Source organism: Lissotriton vulgaris, chromosome 1_1 (genome assembly GCF_964263255.1).
Source record: "Lissotriton vulgaris chromosome 1_1, aLisVul1.2, whole genome shotgun sequence".
NCBI lineage: Eukaryota > Metazoa > Chordata > Amphibia > Caudata > Salamandridae > Lissotriton > Lissotriton vulgaris.
Genome location: NC_141685.1, coordinates 1,115,134,836 through 1,115,157,473, shown reverse-complemented (window position 1 = coordinate 1,115,157,473; position 22,638 = coordinate 1,115,134,836). Strand labels below are relative to the sequence as shown.

Below are 22,638 nucleotides of genomic sequence, written 5' to 3'. Positions count from 1 at the left end.
TCACTGTTAGGAAGGGGCGTGCCAAGGGCGTCCCTTCCTAATTGCATGTAAAAATGGCATGTACCATTGTTTTGCAACCCCATTCGCGGTCGCAAAACACTCGCAGTTTACCACCTTTTTCAAATGGATGGTAAACCATTTGCAAATAGGTCCCCAGGGGATCCCTTCCCCTTTGTGAATGGGTGCGTAAATATTTTTAAGAGCAGGCAGTGGTCCCAGGGACCACTGCCTGTCCTGAAAAAATGTAAATGAAAAGTAATTTTTTTTTTTTTAAACTAGGTTCATGTAAAAAAAATTGCTGTATTGAAAAAGCAGTCACAGACATGGTGGTCTGTTGACCCCAGCAGGCCACCAGCCCTGTGAGTGCTAGCCATTTCCAAAGGGGTCACTAATTGCGCTTGCCTCATGAATATTGATGAGGCAAGCAATTTGCGACCCCTTTGGGAATCGCAAACAGTGTCTGCGACACTGTTATACATTGCATTTTGCGACTCACAAATTGCGAGTCGCAAAGCAATGCAATTTACGAATCGCAAAATACATGCTTTGTTCGTCTGGCCCCCAGTACCTTAAATCTTGCTTCTCCTACAAACTTGGAAGCCAGAAGACCATCCGTAATGCAACTCTACCAAGATAGAACTCAAATTCACCTCCATGACATACCTTAGACAAACAACCATCTTGGGATTGGGAATATGACTCTAGACAGAATCACACACATGCGTAATGTTACTTTGATTCCACATCCTGGCTGACAGTGAGGCAACACGTGTTTGGGCCATACAAAACTTCTAAATAATAAAAAAATATATATAGGTGTTGTGCTAGGTAGGCCATCTTTTTCAAATTACTTGATGATGATTTGGTGGAGATTGTGGTTAGGGTGGCGGCGGCTGCAAAGGAGGTATGGTGCCAACTGAGGCTCCTTTTAAATTCAAATATAGCTTACCAGAAACTAGCTTCCAAGTATTGGTAGGAGTACTTGCAAACAACTATACTGGAGGGGGCAATGTTCCACTTGTCATTCAACGAAAGTCAATGCTCTACCACTAAAATTGGTATGTTATGGTGCAGCTTGTGTTGCACATCTATCGCCAATGTTCCAGCTCAAATTGAACATCACCTAGAACGCAGGCTGCATCACCTACTACATCTGAAGTCTTAACATGATACCCATCTAAAATAATTATCACAGGGGGAAGTCGTACAACTCGAAGACAAATTCATGAAAGAAAAACACACAAAAGAAACTGTCTCCTCTTTAGCTCCAAGGCTTTGTAATTTACTTCTAACATCCCCCTCCACGTCGCCTTTCACCTTGCCCTTGCCTCTACCATACAAGCTCTTAGTACGGAACTGAATGTTTCAAATTTGAAATAGCATTTCCTTGTGTGAGCCAAATCAGTGGTGGCACCATGCTCTCCATTTAGTGTAATCGGAAGCCATAGTCCTGTTCCAACTGATATCACCAACTGTAACGGCAGTGGACTAATTAAAGAGGATAGGTTTTTCAAAAATAAAATAGGTTGCTCCATGCTTTTAATACTTATATTCCTGCTGCTTTTCTCTACTCAAAAAAGTGTTTGTGAATGATATCTATTTTTATCAAACAAAAAACTGTTACTACTACTCAAAAACTTTTTTCATCTGCCTTACTTTTATTTTTCTCTAAGCGTTTGTCCTACTTGGCCTGACTCCTAAACAGGAAGTAGCCCATAATAAGGCAGGAAGCATAGTTGGAGACTGATTACAGCAGATAGGGTGCAAAGGAAAATACATGTTCTTGTTTAAATAAAGTAAAACAAAGAGTGCTGGGGGGGGAAGCCCCTTGCAGTGGTGTAATGGTGTGTACCCTTGCTCTGAGTGTATGGCTGCTTGCAAAACTGGTATACTTACTTTTATTTTGGCGCCAACATCACACTAATCTAGCATGAGCACAGAGACCCAGGTCTGTCCCTGACTATGTGCAGTCCAAGACCTGTTCTTTGACGTGGAGGGCTGGACCAAGCATGCCCTCAAAGAAGCAGTGGACTACTGTTCCTGTCTTGGGTGTAAACAAAGCAGTGGTGGCAGCATACCGTTTTTTGTGACTATCTAATGTAGCAAGACCTTTTACCTGTATCAAAAACAAGAAGTCGCCCTCTTGTGTACAATTCAGCTGTTATGTGAAACCCGGTACCCTCGTGCTGACATCTTGTGTGCAAGTTGAGTGAGTGTGTGTGTGTACACTGAGCCTGTTACAAGAGTGGTAGAAGAACTCTGTATGTGAGCCTGAGTCTGAGTACTGAAGGCTGTGGGATTCATTGAGGATGCCCATGGTTGCATCATGACACAAGATGGAGGATAATCCAGACAGTGCATCTGTATTGCTGATATTCAGTGAAAGCGTATTGCCAGCAATCCTGTGGCTGGAGGGTGGAGAGCCACACACTGAAGTAAGGAGGATGTAGAGAGTTACCTTTGGAAATTCAAAGAAGACTTTGTTAGCAAGTGGCTGCTGATTAGTTCTTCCTGAGCCCCACCATTTGGCAGATGCTAGAGGTGAAGGGACTGCAGTTTCAATTGTTCAAGCTGGGGATGTTTCTAGGACGGGTATGCTCTGTTGTCTGTCTCCGATTACTGCTTAAGGGAGGCTGATAACAGCCATTGTGTCAATGTTGTAGGTGCTCCTTTCTGGAGCCATCACCAGTGCTCAACACATTACACACCAAGGTATAAAAGCTAAAGACTTGACTGGAGATCTATCTCAGTGGCCCTGCATATCTCAAACTCCCCTCGTATTACCCTAAATTATCAGACAGATTTAAATTCTATAACATGCATCAGAAGGTGCAGAATTTGGGAAGAACAATAAGACAACAGAGATGAATAAGCAGAGAACATAACAACAGTAGTATCAAGTCAATCCTGCCCTTCTAAAAAGGATGTTAAAAAATGTACTGAAATATAGAGGGCAAAGTCCGAAGTTTCCAAATGACTTTAGTCCAGTACTGCTATTGTTCCATTCACATTTGCTGATAATTCTTTCTTGGTTAATTAAAAAAAATTCCACAGGAAAGTATTGTGAACTCAATCTAGGGCCCTTTATAAAACCGTCCTGGATCTAAAACCTTCATCTTCATCTAGTGCATTTCTCTTGTTTTAGCTATGCCAGTCAGCAGAAATGGTGTTCACTGGACTGGAACACTGTACCGCTTCCACAAGGCTGAAATTGGTCAAATAAGTCATACAGTGACAATCATTATTGATATATAATTTAAATAATTAGAGTACTCCCAATTAATGCAGAGAAACTGAGTATCAACTGCCACAGTTCCAGCAAGCAACATTTGACCAAATCATTCATATACCATTGTTGTAAATTGGCAGCGATCGGGTTAGCGTTAGCAGAAGCCATCCTGTATTTCGAGGCTATCTTGCCCGTTTTGTGGAATCCATTTTGTATTTCTGTCAGCCATTTTGTATGCCATGTGCTACCTAGTGTTCACCATGTGCTCTGTCCTACCTTTCTGTTAACTGCTCTTGAAATCTGCTTAGAGACGAGATATATTTAGCACCTTCCACCTTCGCACATTCTCAGTTGAGCTTGCAGCTGTCTTTTCAGCTGCCACTAGAATGTAACTGTCAGGATGTGTTTGCCAAAAACAGCTACTGTTAGCTCCTCCCACTTGTTGACTGTGCATTTTCTGTATGACCTTATATGTACCTAAAACCAGCATTTTGTACTCGTACCGCCTTCATTTGAGCCCCTGTGTGGGTATAAAAGGACCAAGCTCCTTCCATTCATTGTGTGTGCTACTTCATACATTACCGAATGGTTCTGTGTGAATGTAGTTCCACCTCATGAGGTTTAATAAATCTTGTATTTTCTATTCCAGTTTCTGTGCCAACTTTTATTCTATGGTCAGAGGACTCTGTGCAGAGAAGGGAGAACCCCTAGCACTGGTAGGCCTTGCTGAGGCCCACTACTACACCATGATGAGTGACTTGCAAGTAATATCCTTGGTGCACAATGAGACTGTCTGCAGAAGCCTCAGTGATCCCTGCTGTGAGGAGCATCGCATTACACAAACGTTGCGTCTGGAGAGCAGATTGAGAAGGCTACTTGAAAGACAACCAACCCAAGCAGTTTTTGAAGCCTAAAACAGTGAATCCACATCCCATGTCTGGAAACTACATACAGTGGGGTCCACACCAACCCTCTTGCTTCCAATTCTAGTTCATCTGAGCAATGAAGGCAGTGTTCATCAGAATACTCGAACAGCTCCTGTTTAACCATGACTGGTGTCTGCCCAACAGCCAACAATTCACAAAAGAGGTTTTGCATATATAACCACACTTATTTATAGAACAGGAGATTATTATTGTGTGGTGCAAGGATCAAAAGAAACAAGACCTCATATTTTCTTGACTGTGAACAAATTCACATCAACAATAAACAAAAAAAGTTTGATCAGCACACACTAGTAGTAATGAACAACTTCACAGAATGAATTTTTTATGAATGTTCCTTGATTCTTATTTTCTTTAAAGGGAAGCCAACGCGTTTCGTCCTTTTATAGGACTTCTTCAGGGCTCGTCCAAAATTCTTTCAAGTACGTGCCCCACAGGTACAATGAAAAACAATAGGCTTTTTCTGAGCACTTTTGAGGCTTCACAGAACCAGTTGTGTGGATATAAGAAATAACTTGGGTACTATTGTCGTTTTAGAGCAATGTGCTGGGAAAGAGAGTTTTAGTCTGAGCACATATTAGGCTCCAGAATTCCGCTATTTGCGTGTACAGTATCCTATCATCACATTCAGGTTTTGTCAGTCAATGTCGACCTCCACATCTATTCGATGAAATTCAGGGCATATGTCTACCATTCTACAGCTTATCGCGTCCAAAAAAGCAACATCACAAGAAGCCAATACTGCTGGAGGGACTGGGGTCAGCCTGGATGCTGAGAGGGAAGGACTATGTCTGACCCAGCAGGAGAACAGACTGTCCAGAAGGAGAGGCCTGCGTGTGTTCCCGGGGAGGGGAACCCCAGAGAGAGCGGACTACCGAAGAGAGTGTCCCAAGAGAGATCCTGTGCTGTGAACGGATCGCCCAACCGCTTTGTGTAGTTCCTGGAGTAAGCTGTGCCAAATTTATGCCAGAAGCGTAGCACCTGGCAGCGGGTTCATCTGATGATGCCACTGCGGATGAAGAATGAAGAACTGAGTTACTGCTGAGTGGAGAGCATGCTCTGCTTTAGAGCTGTCCATGTCCAAGAGAAGAACATCAGGAGTTTCGACAAGGATGCTATCAACTGAGGGCCCACCCATAGCCGACTTCAATAACTGTTGCTGCTGAGTTAGGTACTGCCAGAAAGAATCGCCCTCCCAAGCCCGCCTTCTGGCACTGTTCAGAACAGCCATCACCAGGGTCCTGCATCTAAGAATACAAGCTACAAAAGATGGATGCTGCTGTTGCATCTGCCACACATCCAGACAGTTGCAAGCATTCTAGCAGGTGAACAGCAGGGCTCAGCCCACCAGGTGACTAGAGACACAAAGGCGCAAGTGCAGATCCACCTCACCAACTAGAGACTTAGTTTGGCGATAAAGAAATGATATTGTTTTGAATTTAGCTGTCTACTGAAACCAGTGAGGGCATTTAAGCTAATTGCGTGTGAGTCTAACCCTGCCTAGCCTGATAAAATATTGTGGAAGTTAATAGCTGGAATGTTGGCCTTGGCAGAAAAAGAAAAATTAGAGGGAAAGGGTTGAAGCACCACAGAACAGAATGCAGCAATCTTCGCCCCTGTATGTTGTATTAATTGAAATGTATAGTACTGAGTTATGCTATCAAATTAAAAGTACTTTATTTTCCTAAGGACAAGCATTAGGCTAGAAATACCTTATTATGCCTGTTTGATAGTGGAATTCTAAACTTTACCACCCACATTACCTCCCCAAGAAAGCATGCGATTGCTCACCCTCGCTACCCTGACCGGCAACTGCAGAAAGGGTCGATTCTCGGACTGTTTGCAAAGTCATATAAGGACGGGTCCCAGGACACCAGTGGCAAAAACCATAACCACATTGGTTGGTGCGGTGCCCTGCAGTCCCTCTCAGCCTTCTGGCCCCCTCGAACAGGGTCTTATGCAGTGCACCTTTACTGTTCTAACGGATTACAGATTGCACTTCTGATGCTCCTCACTGATGCGGCTTCCAGTTTCACAGTTTTAAAACAGTTCATAAAATATAAGACAGCTACAGTAAACAGGATTTCATACCAAACGATCAAAGCATGATGATTTTAATCTGTTAAATCTGGTTCAATTTGAAACTTTAAATCATAATTCTCAAGAGAGTATTTATTTATTTTAAAAAAATGTGGCTATCCTGTACCAATTCCAATCCTCTTCATATAACATTCTGCAATGCTACACAGCAAGCAAAGTCCATACTCAACAAATACAAAACAATTAAATGAATACTTGTTGAAATGGGGTTTCTGGTTTGCAAAGTATGTACCCTGTCCAAGCAGGAACCACAATCCTAGTCAGGCCAAGTCACTGCAGAACCTAAATTATCCTGTGCCCACCCTCTGGTAGCTTGGCACAGAGCAGTCAGACTTAACCTAAGAGGCAATGTGTAAAGTATGTATGCAACACTTAAACAGTTACCCAGTGAAAACACCACAGAAAGACTCCAACACAGTTTAGAAAAATAAATTATGACTGTATAAATAAAACAAGACCACAACAACAAAAATCCAATATGTAGAAGTTGAGATATGTTTTTTTACAGAAATTAGGTCTAGCGCTTAGAAGCAATAGCGCTTTCGGGTTACTTGCGGTTGCGCTGGGCTGGGGCAAAGTCAAACGTTTGGGCTGACCGCGATAGAGCGCAGGCCAGCTGCTGGACCCAAGTAGGCCCCGGTGAAAGTACCTTATTGTGGTTACAAGTGTGAGATGGGGTGGGGGGGGTCAGTCAAGCGATGTGTCGATCTCGATCCTACAGTGAGGGAAATGCGTCCGTAGACAAGACGTTGGCCCACGATGCACTGGATCCAAAGTGCGATGCACCGGTACCTCTGCGCAGTCGAGGCGATGCGTCAATCTCTCCAAGCTGAGGTGATGCAACATTCCGCTATGTCGGAGCTCTCACGGCAATGTGCTGGTTTGGGGAGCGATGCGCCGATTCTACAATGTTCTGCATTCTGTCTATCAATTTTTCTTTTTGCATTTGTCACCTCGAGTGGGACGGATACGCCCAGAGGTGGGTCACGTGCTCTCCAAGCCACTGTAGGCAAGCTGTCCTGGCTGATGAGGGCTGAAAGCCCGAAACCAGTCCTAGGATGCTTGTTTCCAGTCCAGGGAGAACCTGGCCTGGCATTTCGGGCTGGACTGTTCACATTGGGCGCAGGGTCAAGACTGATTTGCATATGTCTGGGTTCAAGCTGGAATGGCATGGTGAACAAAACATCAATGGATTTAGGCCCAGATCTCTGTACTGGGGTGAATGTATGACAATGTTCTGCATTCTGTCCATCAACTGTTCTTTTTGCACTTTCTAAAAGTGGCATTTGTAAAATAGTAATGTTAAATGCACCTATACCAGCAAAGAGGATTTATCATTACTATTCCATAGATATGAAACATAATGCAGCTACTCCTTTCTCATCACGAATGACAGCTTAAACGTGTATTAAGAAATTCCCATGGTTACTCTATGAGAGGTGATAAATAACTAATTTAACGGTTTGTCACTACTAGGACATGTAAAACCTAAACATAAATGTCCTACCTTTTACTTACACAGCACCCGCTGTTACTTAGGGTCTACCTTAGGGGTGACAGGTGTAATAAAGGGAAAGTTTAAGGCTTGGCACACAGTTTTAAATGCTAAGTCGAAGTGGCAGTAAGCACAAGTTACTTACCTTCGGTAACGATATATCTGTAAGAAACAGTAGTTAGTGTTAGATACCTTACCTTAGAATATCCCCACAAAGTTTTCGTCAGCAGTGCCCATGATCGTCGCTAGACGTCGTCTGCGGCTCCGCGTCTGTCGTCGGCGTCGTGATCGCCGGGATGACGTAGTCAGAGTACTTAGACGCCGCGCTGGCGTCAGTTTTGTACATAGCTTTCTGCACCAGGAACGCAGAGTCATGATAGAAACCGACACTGGGGCCATGAAACTAGGTCCCTGAAAGGGATGTCCTTAACCCTAGATATCGGTTCGCAGAACGGGGAAGATGGGTGGGGCGGTAAGGAATCTAACACGAACTACTGTTTCTTACAGATATATCATTACTGAAGGTAAGTAACTTGTGCATCTGAAAGAAACAGGTTAGTGTTAGATTCCTTACCTTAGAATAGATACCCCAGCAATACCAACCCCGGTGGTGGGTCTGCGAACCAAGATCACACCAGAAAATCCTGGAGAACGGAATGGACGAAAAAGCCATCTTTCTGGACTTGGCTGTCCAGGCAGTAATGTCTAGCAAACGTGTGTAGCGAGGCCCACGTAGCTGCCTGACAGATGTCCTGCAAGGGAACTCCCCGACCCAGGGCAGTAGTAGCGGCCGTGGCCCGAGTGGAATGGGCGCGCAGCCCAACAGGAGGTTCCTTTTTCGCCAAGGAGTAGCAAGCCTTGATGCACAAGACGACCCACCGAGAGATGGTCAGCTTGTGCACCGCCCGTCCCTTCTTTGCGCCCACGTAACCAACAAAGAGCTGGTCGTCCACCCGGAACTGGCGTGTGCGGTCTAGATAAAATGAGAGCGCACGTTTTGGGTCCTGACGGTGGAGCCTCTCTTCCTCCTTCGAGGGATGCGGAGGCGGATAGAAGGTGGGCAAGGTGATGGACTGCCCGATGTGAAAGGCTGTGAATACCTTGGGCAGGAAAGAAGGACGAGTCCTTAGAACAACCTTGTCCGGATGGGCAGAGAGGAAAAGAGGTTTAGAAGATAGAGCCTGGAGCTCACTCACTCTCCTGGCAGAGGTGATGGCAACCAGGAATGCAATCTTAAGAGTCAGAAGACGATTATGAAGTGGCTCAAAAGGAGCACACATCAGATATGTTAGAACAAGATTTAAGTCCCACTGAGGCATCATGAAGGGAACAGGAGGAAACATGTGCGTGTTGCCTTTCAAGAATCTATTAACAACAGGGGACTTGAAAAGAGAAGGCTGATCAGGAAGCCTTAATAAGGCTGAAATGGCCGAGAGGTAGCCCTTGACAGTGCCCAGAGCAGAGCCCTGCTGGGCAAGAGAAAGAAGGAAGAGAACCTCTCAAAAGGGGGTAGAGAATGGATCCACAGCCTTTGCTGAGCACCATGCCACAAATTTGTTCCACCTGCAAGCGTATACCGTTTTTGTGGAGGGACGCCTGGCTGCCAGAATCACATCGTAAACTTCAGGAGGCAAGTCAAATGGCCTCAACTGCCGCCACTCAATCTCCACGCATGTAGGTGGAGACTGGACAGGTTCGGGTGGAGGACCGTCCCCTGCTGCTGCGACAGAAGGTCCTCCTGAAGAGGCAGACAAATCGGGGGATCAACTGACATGCTGAGTAGCTCTAGATACCAGTATCTTCGTGCCCAGTCCGGAGCCACAAGGATGACTTGGGCCCGGTCTCGCCTGATATTCTTCAGCACTCTGGGCAGAAGTGGTATAGGCAGAAAGGCGTACAACAGACCGCAGCTCCACGATCGAGTGCCGCCTCTGAAATTCCAACACGCAGAACTGATGACATTGCGCGTTCTCTTCAGTGGCGTATAGATCTAACCAAGGCTCTCCCCACTGCTGAAAGAGACCTTGCGCCAAGTCTAAGTTCAGACGCGATTCGTGATCCATCATGCACCGGCGGCTGAGTTTGTCCGCCCTGGCGTTCAGGGAACCTGCCAGGTGTTGAACCACCAGGGTGACGCCCTGGTGTTCCAGCCATTGCCAGAGGTGCAAAGCCTCCTGGCAAAGGGTCCACGACCTCACCCCGCCCTGTTTGTTGCAGTATCACATGGCGGTGGTGTTGTCCGTGAACACCTGCACTACACTTCCCCGGACAGAGGGAAGGAATGCCTTCAGTGCAAGTCGGATCGCCCACAGCTCCAGAAGGTTGATATGGAGCCGGGACTCCGCCGGAGACCAGAGGCCTCTTATTTCCCTCTCTCCCATGTAGCCCCGGCATCCCAGGAGGGACGCATCTGTCTCCACTACGTGCTCCGGTTGGGGTAGGGAGAGAGAGATCTGCAGCTGACCCAATCACGTTTCGTGAGCCACCACTGCAACTGACTCGCAGTGCCTTCCGAGATCAGGACGTGGTCGGACAGGTTGCCCTGATGCTGTGCCCACTGAAACTTCAGGTCCCACTGCACAGCCCGCATCCACCACCTGGCGTGATGCACCAGAGGGATGCAGGAGGCCATCAGCCCCAGGAGCCGCAGCGTCTACCTGACTGAGACTCGGGATAAAAGCTGAAAGATCGGAATCAGAGCCTGAATATCCCAAACCCGCTGCTCGGGGGGAAAAACCCAAAACTGCGCTGAGTCCAGAACCGCTCCGATAAAAAGGAGCTTCTGAGAGGGGCACAGGTGTGACTTCGGCACTTTGATGGAGAACCCCAGCGAGTGCAGGAGGTCGCCCGTAGTCTGGAGGTGGGAGATGACTGTTTGGGGCGAGCCCACCTTTAACAACCAATCGTCGAGATAGGGGAAGACTGAAACCCCTGATCTGCGCAGATGAGCTGCGACCACCGCCATCACTTTCGTGAACACCCGAGGGGCGCTGGTAAGGCCGAAGAGGAACACGGTAAACTGAAAGTGCTCATGGCCTACCGTGAACCGCAGGAAGCGCCGGTGGGCCGGCAGGACGGGGATGTGGAAATCCGCGTTTTGCAAGTCCAACGCTACCATCCAGTCTCTTGGGTCCAGGGCAGCTAGGACCTGAGCCAAAGTCAGCATCTTGAACTTCTCCTTCCGGAGGAAGCCGTTGACGCTCCATAGGTCCAAGATAGGGCATAGGCCTCCTTTGCCCTTCTTGGGTACCAGAAAGTAGAGGGAATAGCAACCATGTCCTACTTCTGGCCCAGGAATGTGCTTGATGGCACCCTTGGCCAAGAGGGCCGTAACTTCCTCCTGCAGAAGTCGCAAGTGATCCCCCGACATGCGGAGGCATGGCTGGTGGGGTCGCCTCGAAGGGGAGGGAGTAGCCCCTTCGGACGATTTGCAGATCCCACCTGTCCGACGTGATAGTATGTCAGTGGGGGAGGTGATGGCGGACCCTGCCCCCCATAGGCGTCAAATGGGCCCGAAATGCCGGACTAGGAAGGTTTAGAGGCAGATGCTGCAGGGGTGGGTGTGGACTGACCCTGCCGGTGTCCCCCGGTATCGCCACGGCGGTAACCACGTCCGCGACCACGTTGAGCCTTGGTCTGCGGCCTGTGGCTGCCTAGACGTGAGGGGGCGCCCCTTCCTTGGCCACGAAAGGAGCGAAAAGAGGAAGTTTGCTGGCGTTGGTCTAGGCCCAAGGACTTGGCCGTAGCCCTGGAGTCCTTGAAATGTTCCAGCGCACTGTCTGCTTTGTCGCCAAAGAGGAACTCCATCACAGGGCATGTCCATGAGCGTGGCCTCGACATCCCCTGAAAAGTTGGCAGACCTCTGCAACAACAGTGGTGGTTCACCGCCACGCCTGGCTATCGCCCTACCCAGCGAGTCTGTGGTATCAAGTCCACACCGGATCGAGTAGCGTGCTGCATCCCACACTTCCGCTAGGTATTGGGCGAGCCGTGCCCGGGCCTCCTCTGGGCACTGTGGCAGCACCTCCGGGCACTGTGGCAGCACCTCCGACAACCGTATCCCACAAAGAGTGAGTGTAACGGCCCAAAAGGCAGGCGGTGTTGACAGACCGCAGCCCCAAACTCAGGGAGGAGAACAGTTTCTTCCCAAACTGATCATACCTTTTGTATTCCAGATCCAGAGGAGCGGTCGGGAATGCGGTCTGGGACGTAGAGGCCTGGATGACCAGGCTCTCAGGGGTGGGGTGAACGGACAGAAAGCAGAGGCCGCCCGGAGCCGGGTGGTGGCGTCCGGCCACGTTCTGACCCACAGGGAGACCTGAGGAGGGCTTGGACCAGGTGCCCATCAGAACGTCGGTGAGGGCTTCAGTAAACAGCATTAGAGGGTCCGAGGAGCTTGCCTGCGGTTTGAGCACCTCAGTGAGGAGGTTAGTCCTCACGGCCGCGACGAGGAGCTCAAGAGCCAAGGCCTTGGCCGCCCTGTTCAACAACACACTGTAAGCAGCCCCCTCCTCCGTAGCCACTGTGGTAAATAAAGTTTACCTATGCGGAATTTCTATGCGGTAAAGTTCAATAAAAATAGCTCAATCAAATGAGAGGCAGAGTCCGTGGCATCTGAGTTTATAAGGGTTTTATTCCATAAAATGTAATTGGTTTGAACCAGGTATCATGTTCCATCACCACGAAGGTTCAGGAAGGGATAGACAATGCTTTATTAACAGAGTACAATATATATAGTAAATGCATACAATGGTGATGGATACAGAAGGCGTAACAGCTGAGAGAAAAGAGATAAGAACACATGTAACAGAAGGCGTGCATGAGGGCGTACACGGAGGTGTGTGCTAGAAACGTCACATGAGAGTGTCACAGGTGGGTGGATCCATGGAGGAATCCTGCAGTGTCAGCAGAAATATATGGCAGGGATGCGCGCGCAGCAGCATGACGTGTGATTGACGTGGAACTGGAGGGTGAAGGGGACTTGACATTTAGCACTATACGTGGAGACAGAAGTCTGGCGTGTCAGAACAACCTAAACCCAAATCATATCTAGTATCTTGTGTTTGAGGAACTGTATTATCTAGAAGGAAAGGTCTCTCGGGCAGAGGCTATTCTATACTGACTGCTAGTGCGTGCATATGTGACTACGTGTCTACGTGTAATGCGAGGGGCCATGGGCCTACCATGGTAACGGGAGCAATGAATTACTTGTACGGAGACAGAAAGGCCGGGCCCTTTGCTCTGCAGCTGGGGAGATGTTTTCCTAAATCACTAGACAGGAATGTATTTTCGAGGAGCGGAGCAGATAACTTGAAGGCTGAATTGTCTTGGCAGACAAGCAGGCCGAGCCGGGCACCGCTCGCCGCACAGGGAGTAGGGTAAGGGTCATGGATGCAGATCCAGGCTGCAGCTTTCAGAGGCAGAAGGCAGGAAGGGCTCAATGGCAGAAATCAGGGCCTAGCTCGCCAGAGCCAGGAAAACGTGAAGATGCACCATGTAAAGACGGTGGCACGGCATACTTAGGAACTGAATTTTTGACCCATTCATGGTGGATCTGAAAGAGGACATGTTAACGTTGGACGCAAATGTATTTGCGTCTTCATATCTGGTCATGGAGGGAAATTACATGTACTTGAAGCACGTACATGGAGCCGTTGGGGTCTACGTTAGGGGACACAATTGACCATAAAAATTCATATTACCTCATTCCCTCCTTGTCCCCTACGGACCCTTCATGATATATCAATCTTCATCAGTCTATCAATTTGTTCATATAACATCATTTGCTCTTCCTTTGTCTGGCGGGATTTAGAACGTGGACTTGAATGGGGAATACATGATGTGGCGCACAAACCACAGATCGCTGGTCCACACTGTAAACATAGGCAACAACTGAATACGATGAGAAGGGCTATTCCGAGGAAGGATAGGACTTTCCATCCCCAGGCTGAAAACACGCTCCAGAACCAACTGGACCAAGTCCAGGTGCCTGGATTCTGGTGTATCTGCCTTGCAATCTTGTGGAGACGGGTTATGGCTCTATATACTGAGGGTGCGTTTTCTGGAATGAAAACACAGCAACTCGATCCGATGACTCTACAAGCTCCGCCCCTATCGGCCAGGATGACGTCAAGAACAAGACGATTTTGAAGAACAACAATCCGCATAGCAGACTGCTCCTCTGTTAAGTTGCCTAGGGCGGAAGTAGTTTCATTCACTACTGCTTCGAGGGTTCTGGTTAATTTACGTATCAGTTTACTATTAAAGACAGCACCTAAATAGGGAAAGAAACCTTTATTGAAGTCTGTATACTGCTCCCATGCTGTTTCAGTATAGTCGACAATCGGGAGATCTCTCTTGGGTCTATTGTGTACTAGATGGGAGTCCCTATGATAATCAGGAGGGGCTAGGAAAACAGGTGGCAGAAGGAATGCAATGTAACAAGTACCATCCCAATCTAGAGGTAAGCGTATATATGCTGTATGACCACAAATGAAATAGGAATGACGGGAAGCTTTGAAGGTAGACTTGCCTTTATCACTAAATTCGATCACAGTAGTACATTCACTATGACCTAGGTGTACTGAACCATTCTTTCTGACACATAATTCTTCTTTGACTGGTAATACTGACATAGCGGGCAAGACTGGTTCGGCTTCGGACTGGACATTCAGAATCATGAGGTTGAGTGTAAAATTACCTAATCCATATACTTCGTTTTCTAGATCAGTCCCTGTCCTTTGGGGAAGACCCTCCTTGTCAGGGAAACATACTTTATGCAAAACTGTGTTCAGGTTTCCCCATACCCAATTGCCCTGGTAAACTACGGAATCAGAATCTAAAGAATTTATTAAACTAAACCATGCACCACAGGAACCATTATGTGTGAACGGGTACGGAAAGAGGGGCAGAACTCCCTTGTATTTCTGATAGGGAGGGAGTCGGCCACATATCCAACAATCGGTGGCATTGCTGGTCTGATGGGAATGATGTAACATACTAATGAATGTATTGTTGCGCAGCGCAAGTCGGTAAGATAACTCGTGCGGGGGCAATTCACTGAAAGTATGCTCGGCAGTGTTATTCGAAGAAGAATGTGCACGTGTGAAAATAGGAAAGTACATGTGTAGCAATATACTTGCAGCAATAATCAAAAGACTCAGAAAAAACATAATCAATAATGTCACAATGCAGTGACTGCGGAGAGATTTACAATATTCATGTTTCTTGATCTGTTTCTGTCTATCTCTCTCTCTATTGGGGTCTAGCGGGTACATGTCAGGAACTTGTCTAACCGATTCACCTAGGGGAGGACTTAAACAATTAAACTGTCTGACTTGCTAGACCTCAACTTCATACGAAATTCTTGGGAAGGAGTTTTCTCTACTAGAGGGAGTTTAGTATCAGTCTCTGGAAGGGGGCAGGGCTGGGAGTCTGGTTTTGGCGGCAGTCCATAGTGTCTTTTTACATGACTCGAGTGGAGCCAGCCCTTGCGGCCCTCCACTTTTACTGCTGTCCTTGTTGTTAATAACACAAGCTTCGGCTCCTGCCAACGGGGCTCCAGCGGACTCCTCCTGTCGAAATTCCGGACAAGGACCAGATCCCCAGGGACGATCTCGTGTGGCTTCACCTCGGTGTTGTCGGGAAAGGCTGCAGCTACCTGTGAACGACATGATTGTAGTGCAGACATCAAGGAGGCAAGGTAATCTGTCAGCATATTACAGTCAACATCTGTTATCTTACGAGGCAGAGGCGTCCCCCACATATTCGGTGGCCTACCAAAGACCACCTCATACGGGGATAGCCCTGTTCTTGAATGTGCTATCATTCTAATGTAAAAGAGTGCAACTGGTAAAGCTACTATCCAGTCAACGCCTTTCTCTCTACATATCTTGGCAAGACGAGTTTTCAGGGTCTGATTATGTCTCTCGACGAGACCTGCTGCCTCGGGATGTCGGACACAGTGGAACTTCCACTGATAACCTAGCAGGAGTGATACCTGCTTCATAAGCTCGGACGAGAATGGCTGACCATTATCTGAGTACACGATACGGGGCAAACCATACCTGGGGAAAAATTCACGTACCAGCTGCTTGGCAGTGGTCGGAGCAGTGTAATCTGGGACTGGATATGCTTCTGTCCAACGGGAAAGTGCACATACAACTACGAGGACATATTTGAATCCTCGACAACGTTCCATCTGGATATAATCCATCTGGAGGACTTCAAAAGGGTGATCGGGAGGATGAAATCCACCTTGCTCTACGGGAATGCCTTTACCTGGGTTGAACTGACAACAGATCATGCAAGTACGCACTTTCTGTTTTGCTGCTGCTCGTAAATGCTTATTGAACCAAAGGTTTTGAATACTGTCTAACATGGCTTTTTCTCCTAAATGTGCAGGACTATGTACTGTGTTAATGATAACTTGAACCATAGAGTTGGGGAGAAACCATGTGGCTTTCCCCTTCGTCATCCATCCCTGTTCTGTCTGGATCCCTCCTAGTTCAATCCATTTCTTGATTTCGTCTGGTGTAGCATGTGTCTGTATGTCAATTACATCTAGGGCGGGATCCCTAACTGTCATGCAATGTGTCGGTGTCGGGACTATTGTCTTTGTCAGGTCAGTTGCGTGAGTCTGAGTCTGAGCTGTATGCTTGGCTGTTCGATCTGCCAGGTCGTTACCCTGGGAAATGGTATCTGTAACTTTCGTATGTGCCTTGCACTTCATGATGGATATCACTGTAGGCAAATGTATTGCGTCTAACAGAGCTTGAATGAGGGGACCGTGCTGGATCTTGGCTCCGTGAGAGGTCAAGAAACCTCTCTCTCGCCAGAGTACACCGAAGTCGTGTACGACTCCGAACGCATAACGGGAATCTGTGTATATGTTAACTTTCTTATTCTTTGCTTGTATACAGGCTTGAGTCAGAGCGATGAGCTCTGCTGCTTGGGCTGACAGGGTGTCAATACGATTCGTTTCTATGACTTCAGTTTCTGTCGTTACTGCATATGCGGCCACTAACTCTCCTGTACTTGTTCTCATACATGAACCATCCACATAAAGTGTCAGGTCTGGATCTGGTAATGCAATGTCTGTCAGGTCTTGTCTGGGTTTCGTCGTAATGGTAATGACTTCAACACAATCATGTGCCAAAGGGTCTGTCTCACTTAGTGGCAAAAGTGTAGCTGGATTCAATGTATTGCAACGTCTGATTTCTATGTGTGGCTGAAACAATGTCAATTCATAACCTGTCAGTCGTGCTATAGTCAAGTGCTGAGTCTGTGTCCTGTTTAAAAGAACTTCCACGGAATGTGGAACTTGTACTGTCAATTGGTGTCCTAACACTATGGAATCACTTTGTCTGATTGCTAAAGCTGTTGCTGCCACAGATTTCAAGCACGCAGGCAGAGCCTGGGCTACTGGATCTAATGTACTAGAGAAATAAGCACACGGTTTGTGTGAACCTGCTTGATCCTGGGTGAGTACTGACAATGCAGTACCTTCGCGTTCTGTGACAAAAAGTGTAAAAGGTTTACTGTAACATGGTGTCGCTAAAACAGGTGCTTGACATAGGGCTTTCTTCAGATCGTCAAAAGCATGTGTATGTTCCTGGTCCAGGGGAGGACAGTCGATGTCGCTGCCTCCTGGGTTGTCAACTGTATGAGTGGCTTGGCTAGAAATGCATACTGAGGAATCCATTGTCTACAGTAAGAAGTGAGGCCTATAAAGGCCCATACCTCCTTTTGTGTCTTGGGTTGTGACATGTTTACAATTAACTGGATACGGTCAGGTGTTAGCTGTCTCCCCCCTTTGGACAGCAAGTGCCCAAGGTATACCACTTGCTGAACACAGAATTGCAGCTTCGAAGGAGACACCTTGTGTCCCTTGTCAGCCAGGAAATACAAAACTGTCAGTGATGCTTGTTCACATTCATGTTCACTACGGGCGGTGATCAATAGATCATCGACGTACTGAAGTAGGGCAGTGTTGTCAGGCATGTGAATACTGTCAAGTTGTCTATTCAATGCTTGGCTATAGATGCTGGGGCTTTCTGTGAATCCTTGAGGTGCGCGTGCAAATTTGAAGCTTCGGCCATTTAAACAGAATCCGAAAAGATATTGGCTTTCCGGATCAATAGGTACACTAAAGAAGGCGTTCTTCAGATCAATTACAGTAAAGAACGTTGCCTCTGAACCAATAGCTGTCAATAATGAAGAGATATCTGGAACCACAGGGTACTGTGGTACAATGCATTTATTCAATTCTCGTAAATCGATCACTAATCGATAAACTGGAGGGGCATTCGGATCAGTGCGTTTAAGAATCGGAATGATAGGGGAATTACATAGATTCGAGTCGGTTTCTACAACCACTCCTTGTGCAATGAGCTCGTCAATGATTTTCAGTAAAGCCACTACAGCATCTGGTGGTAACTTGTATTGTCGGATTCGTGGTAAAACAACACCTTGTTTCAGTGTAACTCGGTATGGTGTAATGTGCATACAACCTACATCAGTGGGGCCTTGTGCCCATAAATGTGCAGGAACATTCTGTAATCTGGAATCAATATCTCTCAACACATAGTGACCCTTAAAGTCACGCAGAAACAATCTTACTCCTTCCGGAGAACAGCAAATTACAGCTCCTAGAGCTTTCAGTGTCTTGATACCTAATAAGTTTTCTGGACATGATTTCGTGAGCAATAAATCTGTAGTGCGGGACAACGGACCAACTGAAAGGGGAACTGGTTTCGATACTTCATTAACAATAGGCTTTCCTGAAAATCCAAGGGAAACATTCTGTGAGCCTGAGAGGGGTGCCCCTGGAACCTCGTTGTGACTGATTGTTGTCCTGCTTGCCCCTGTGTCAATCAAAAACTTTCTATCCTTTCCTAATACCTGACTATGTACATAAGGACCCTCTTGATCTACAGGAACCTCAATAAGAGGCAAGCCAACCTCCCTCTCTAGGCTGTTTCATGTGTATCGCTGGTAATCGGGATAATCAGTTTGAGCATATTGGTACATCTGCTGTGTTGCATGTTGTGTTGCGGCAATCGGTTGTGGCTGTGGTACCGCTACGGTCTGTACTGTCTGTTGTGGAGCATGCATAGGCTGTACATTCTGTGTAACGTGTTGTTGGGCCTGGTCCTGTCTAGGGGCACGCGGCCTCTCTTTAGTTTTACCTGTAGATATATTGTGTTTCAAAACCGCACAATCGTTTACATAGTGACCTGGCTGTTTACAATAGTTGCTTGTCCCTTTAACAGGAGCTGCCGAATTATTGGACTGTGTCATGCCCTTTTTCTGACCGTCAGCTGGAACTGACTGAGCAACGAGCATTTTCATTTTCGTGTCTTTCATACGTCTTTGTTCGTGATCATGTTCTTCCCTTATTCTGTTCTGGTGGTACTGTAACATCTGTAGCATTTGGGAAGGCGTGTTTGCTTGCCATGTGCTCTCGACTTTCAATACGCGATTCTTAACTTGGGGCAGAGAATTCTCGACTAATTTGGATACAAAAAGGTGTGGGTATGACTCGCTACTTGTTTTCAGGCCACTATTAATAATGAAACATTTCTCAAATCGGGAATAAAAATCACTAGTGTCTTCCTCTGGTTTCTATTTGCAGGCTGAGATTGCATCCCAATCCTCCTTTTTAGTTGCCAACAACCTTGGCAATACTTGCACTAATAATCCTGGTGGAGCTTTAGTTTTATCCCCAAGACCTAAACCTGGGGTTCGAGTCGTTTCTTCATTTTCTAGTGCAGCCCAATCAATCTTTTGGTCTCCCACCTCCCATTCTTTTTCTTTGAGTTTTTCGTAAATACCGGCAGGCAACAGTACTTTCAATATTTTCATAATGTCGGGATAGGTGTAATCTCCCATGAGTAACATGTATTTTATTTCACGATGGAAACCTGCTGGGTCTTTATCATGACTAGGCACTATTTTCTTCATTTCTAACAGTTCCATTTTAGTTATGGGCGTGTATACATACACACACACGTGTAAGGGTATCATCAGCATTCCTGACTGGATGTACTTCTCGTAAGGGATTCTGTCTGTCTATGTAAAACATTTTCCTTTCTGGGGGTGGAGCTGAAACAAACTGTGGATTCAGGAAGGCACTATATCTGTGTCGATGTTCTAAGATTACTTTAATTAAATCGGTACCCAGGCCTCTCCATTTATTCATGAGTAACTCTACTAATACATCAGGTAGGGGACCTGGATCAGAATGCTGGCTCGTATACAACGTAAGGAGGTGTTGTATCATATACATACCAGCTAGTCGCTGTTCGTCTGGAGAAAGATTCAAAAATGTTTGCGCTAATGCGTCATCATTATATCTATCGGAATTGTCAGCCCATTGTACTGCTGACCTGGCTAATTCTTGTTCATCCATGGAATTGAGTACATGGTACCCCATTCGTTCTTGAAGTATTTTATCGGTAGCCTGAAATAGATATTCAGGAGTCTTCGGATTTGACATAGCAGAGTGAAAAAGTCTCTTGCTTTCTGGACGTAACGTTTTATTAAAAGATCTACCCTTTCCTACATATGCTACCGTATCTATGTCTTCTTCTAGCTCATCCTCCTCTGAGGATTTATTCTTGTCATTATCTGCTTCACTTTCAGCTTTCTCTCTTTCATGAAATACTGTTATTTCTTTACGGATTTTTCTGTACATAGCCTCTATACATTTCTGTCTATCATGTTTTCCGTCTGCAATATTCTGACCCCATGTAGTTAGTACCTCCATCTCTTCTTTATTTACACCAGGCCTGTCTCGTTCTCTTATGAAACAGTTTATGAGGAATCTTAAAATCATACTTTGAATGTCTACTTTCTGACGTGCCATGGCCTCGTGAATACATTCCTGACCCTCCCCCGTCTGAACAAAACGATATATCCTGTCTAGATAATCTGTCATTCCTGGAAATAGAACTAAAAAGTTTGCAGCACGTCTTATACGTATTGAGGCTAATATCATGCAACCGTCTTTGCCTGGTACTGGATCATATCTACAGTCTGTAAGATACTCTTTAAGCTTTTCAATTGTGACTGCTTTCAGAGTACGTTGCATTGCTAGTTCTCTAATAGTTAATCGCTGTACTGGTGGCGGGGTACGGTAACCTCCTGATGCACCTCCTGAGGCGGAGGCTTGAGCATCACCTGTCTGTAGGGTCAGTGCTTGCTGTAACTGGGTTGGAACCTGGACCGTGTCAGGCCCAAAGGGATTAAGCGGATTAATAGGGGGTGTAGGAAGTGGTGCAGGGAGGGTCGGTTGTTGCGGACCTGGGGGCAGGTGATCAGCGGGTGGTACAGGTATAGGTGGGACGTTGGTATATTCGGGAGCTACATCGTCTAAATAGGAAGAAAGGAAAATATCTGCTGCGGTCTTGTGACGTAATTTAGTCGGAACCAATGGAGGGGGCAGATCTTTCGGTATTTCCGGGTCGCCTTAGGCAGGCCCTCGGCCAGGACTGGATACAATCCTGTCATAATTGCGTTGCTCTGTCTTTCGTGTTGTTCTATTCTGACTCTCTGTCCTTCTTCTAGTAATTCCTTCTCTTTGGCTTTTTCAGAATCTTCTCTACTTTTCTCTGCTTTTCTGAGTGCTTTCTCTGTCCATCTGTGTGCTTCTTTACGCCATAGTTCAATGGCATCTTTCTGTGACTGTCTAGCTTTCTTTTTCCATAATGCTTCCTCTACTCTCATGATGCACTCGGCATCCCATGTCCCTGTAACGGGCCATCTCTGATTCTCTGCTAAGTCCTTAGTGTAGTCCACCCACAAGTCGAGATATAATACAGCGTCTAAGCCGTGCTTGTGGTACATAAAATATCCGGGAGTGTCCCTGGGTGGGATGGGAACAGCTTCCTCGAGTATCCCTTTCCTAGTTCCTATCTGTCTCAGTTTAGAAAACAGTGGCATTCTGAACATTGATACTTGACACTTGATACTTACTCGGACTTGAACACAACTAATACAATAAACACAGGAATGAAGATCAAACAATCACTCATACCACGACATTAAAACACATTAAAACATTTTGGAACGGACAATAACTCGATAGCTGGATACTTGATATACTGCTAAACAGTACAGATACACTGCTAAAACAGTGCAGACCGGGTCTGTGTACCCAAACCCGTCTTGACCGGACACAAATTAATGCACCCGTCTAGATGCGTCCCCAGCAACGGTACTCACCGGGAAGCACGGAACGGAAGGCCTCGTAAACTCGACACTGGACTGGACCGGACTGGACTCGACTCGACTCGTGACGTAGGTACTTCGGAACTGGTGGGCCTCTGAACACCTCGGACCTTGCTCTCTCGGCTGGGCTCTGGTCGGGATCCTCCGCACTCCTCACCGCCTCGTCTGGGTGTCGATCGCAGTCTCAGTCACCTCCGTTGGCCTGAGGGAGATACAGGAAATCCTGCGGGTACGCGTAGTTGTCCGTCACGGCTGTGGCAGGGGGCTAGGCCTGCAACGCACCGCCGGCGCGTAAGGTGGGGGAGGGGTCCCTGTTCGGGCGCCAAATTATGTGATAAATAAAGTTTACCTATGCGGAATTTCTATGCGGTAAAGTTCAATAAAAATAGCTCAATCAAATGAGAGGCAGAGTCCGTGGCATCTGAGTTTATAAGGGTTTTATTCCATAAAATGGAATTGGTTCGAACCAGGTATCATGTTCCATCACCACGAAGGTTCAGGAAGGGATAGACAATGCTTTATTAACAGAGTACAATATATATAGTAAATGCATACAATGGTGATGGATACAGAAGACGTAACAGCTGAGAGAAAAGAGATAAGAACACATGTACGTAACAGAAGGCGTGCATGAGGGC

The 22,638-nt window shown here is 46.6% G+C and overlaps 1 protein-coding gene across 2 annotated transcripts in view; it reads right to left on the bottom strand.

Annotated features, from left to right (window-relative positions):
* IL27RA (interleukin 27 receptor subunit alpha) overlaps nucleotides 1–22,638 on the bottom strand; it is a 199,551-nt gene that overhangs the window by 53,155 nt on the left and 123,758 nt on the right. The window lies entirely within an intron of this gene.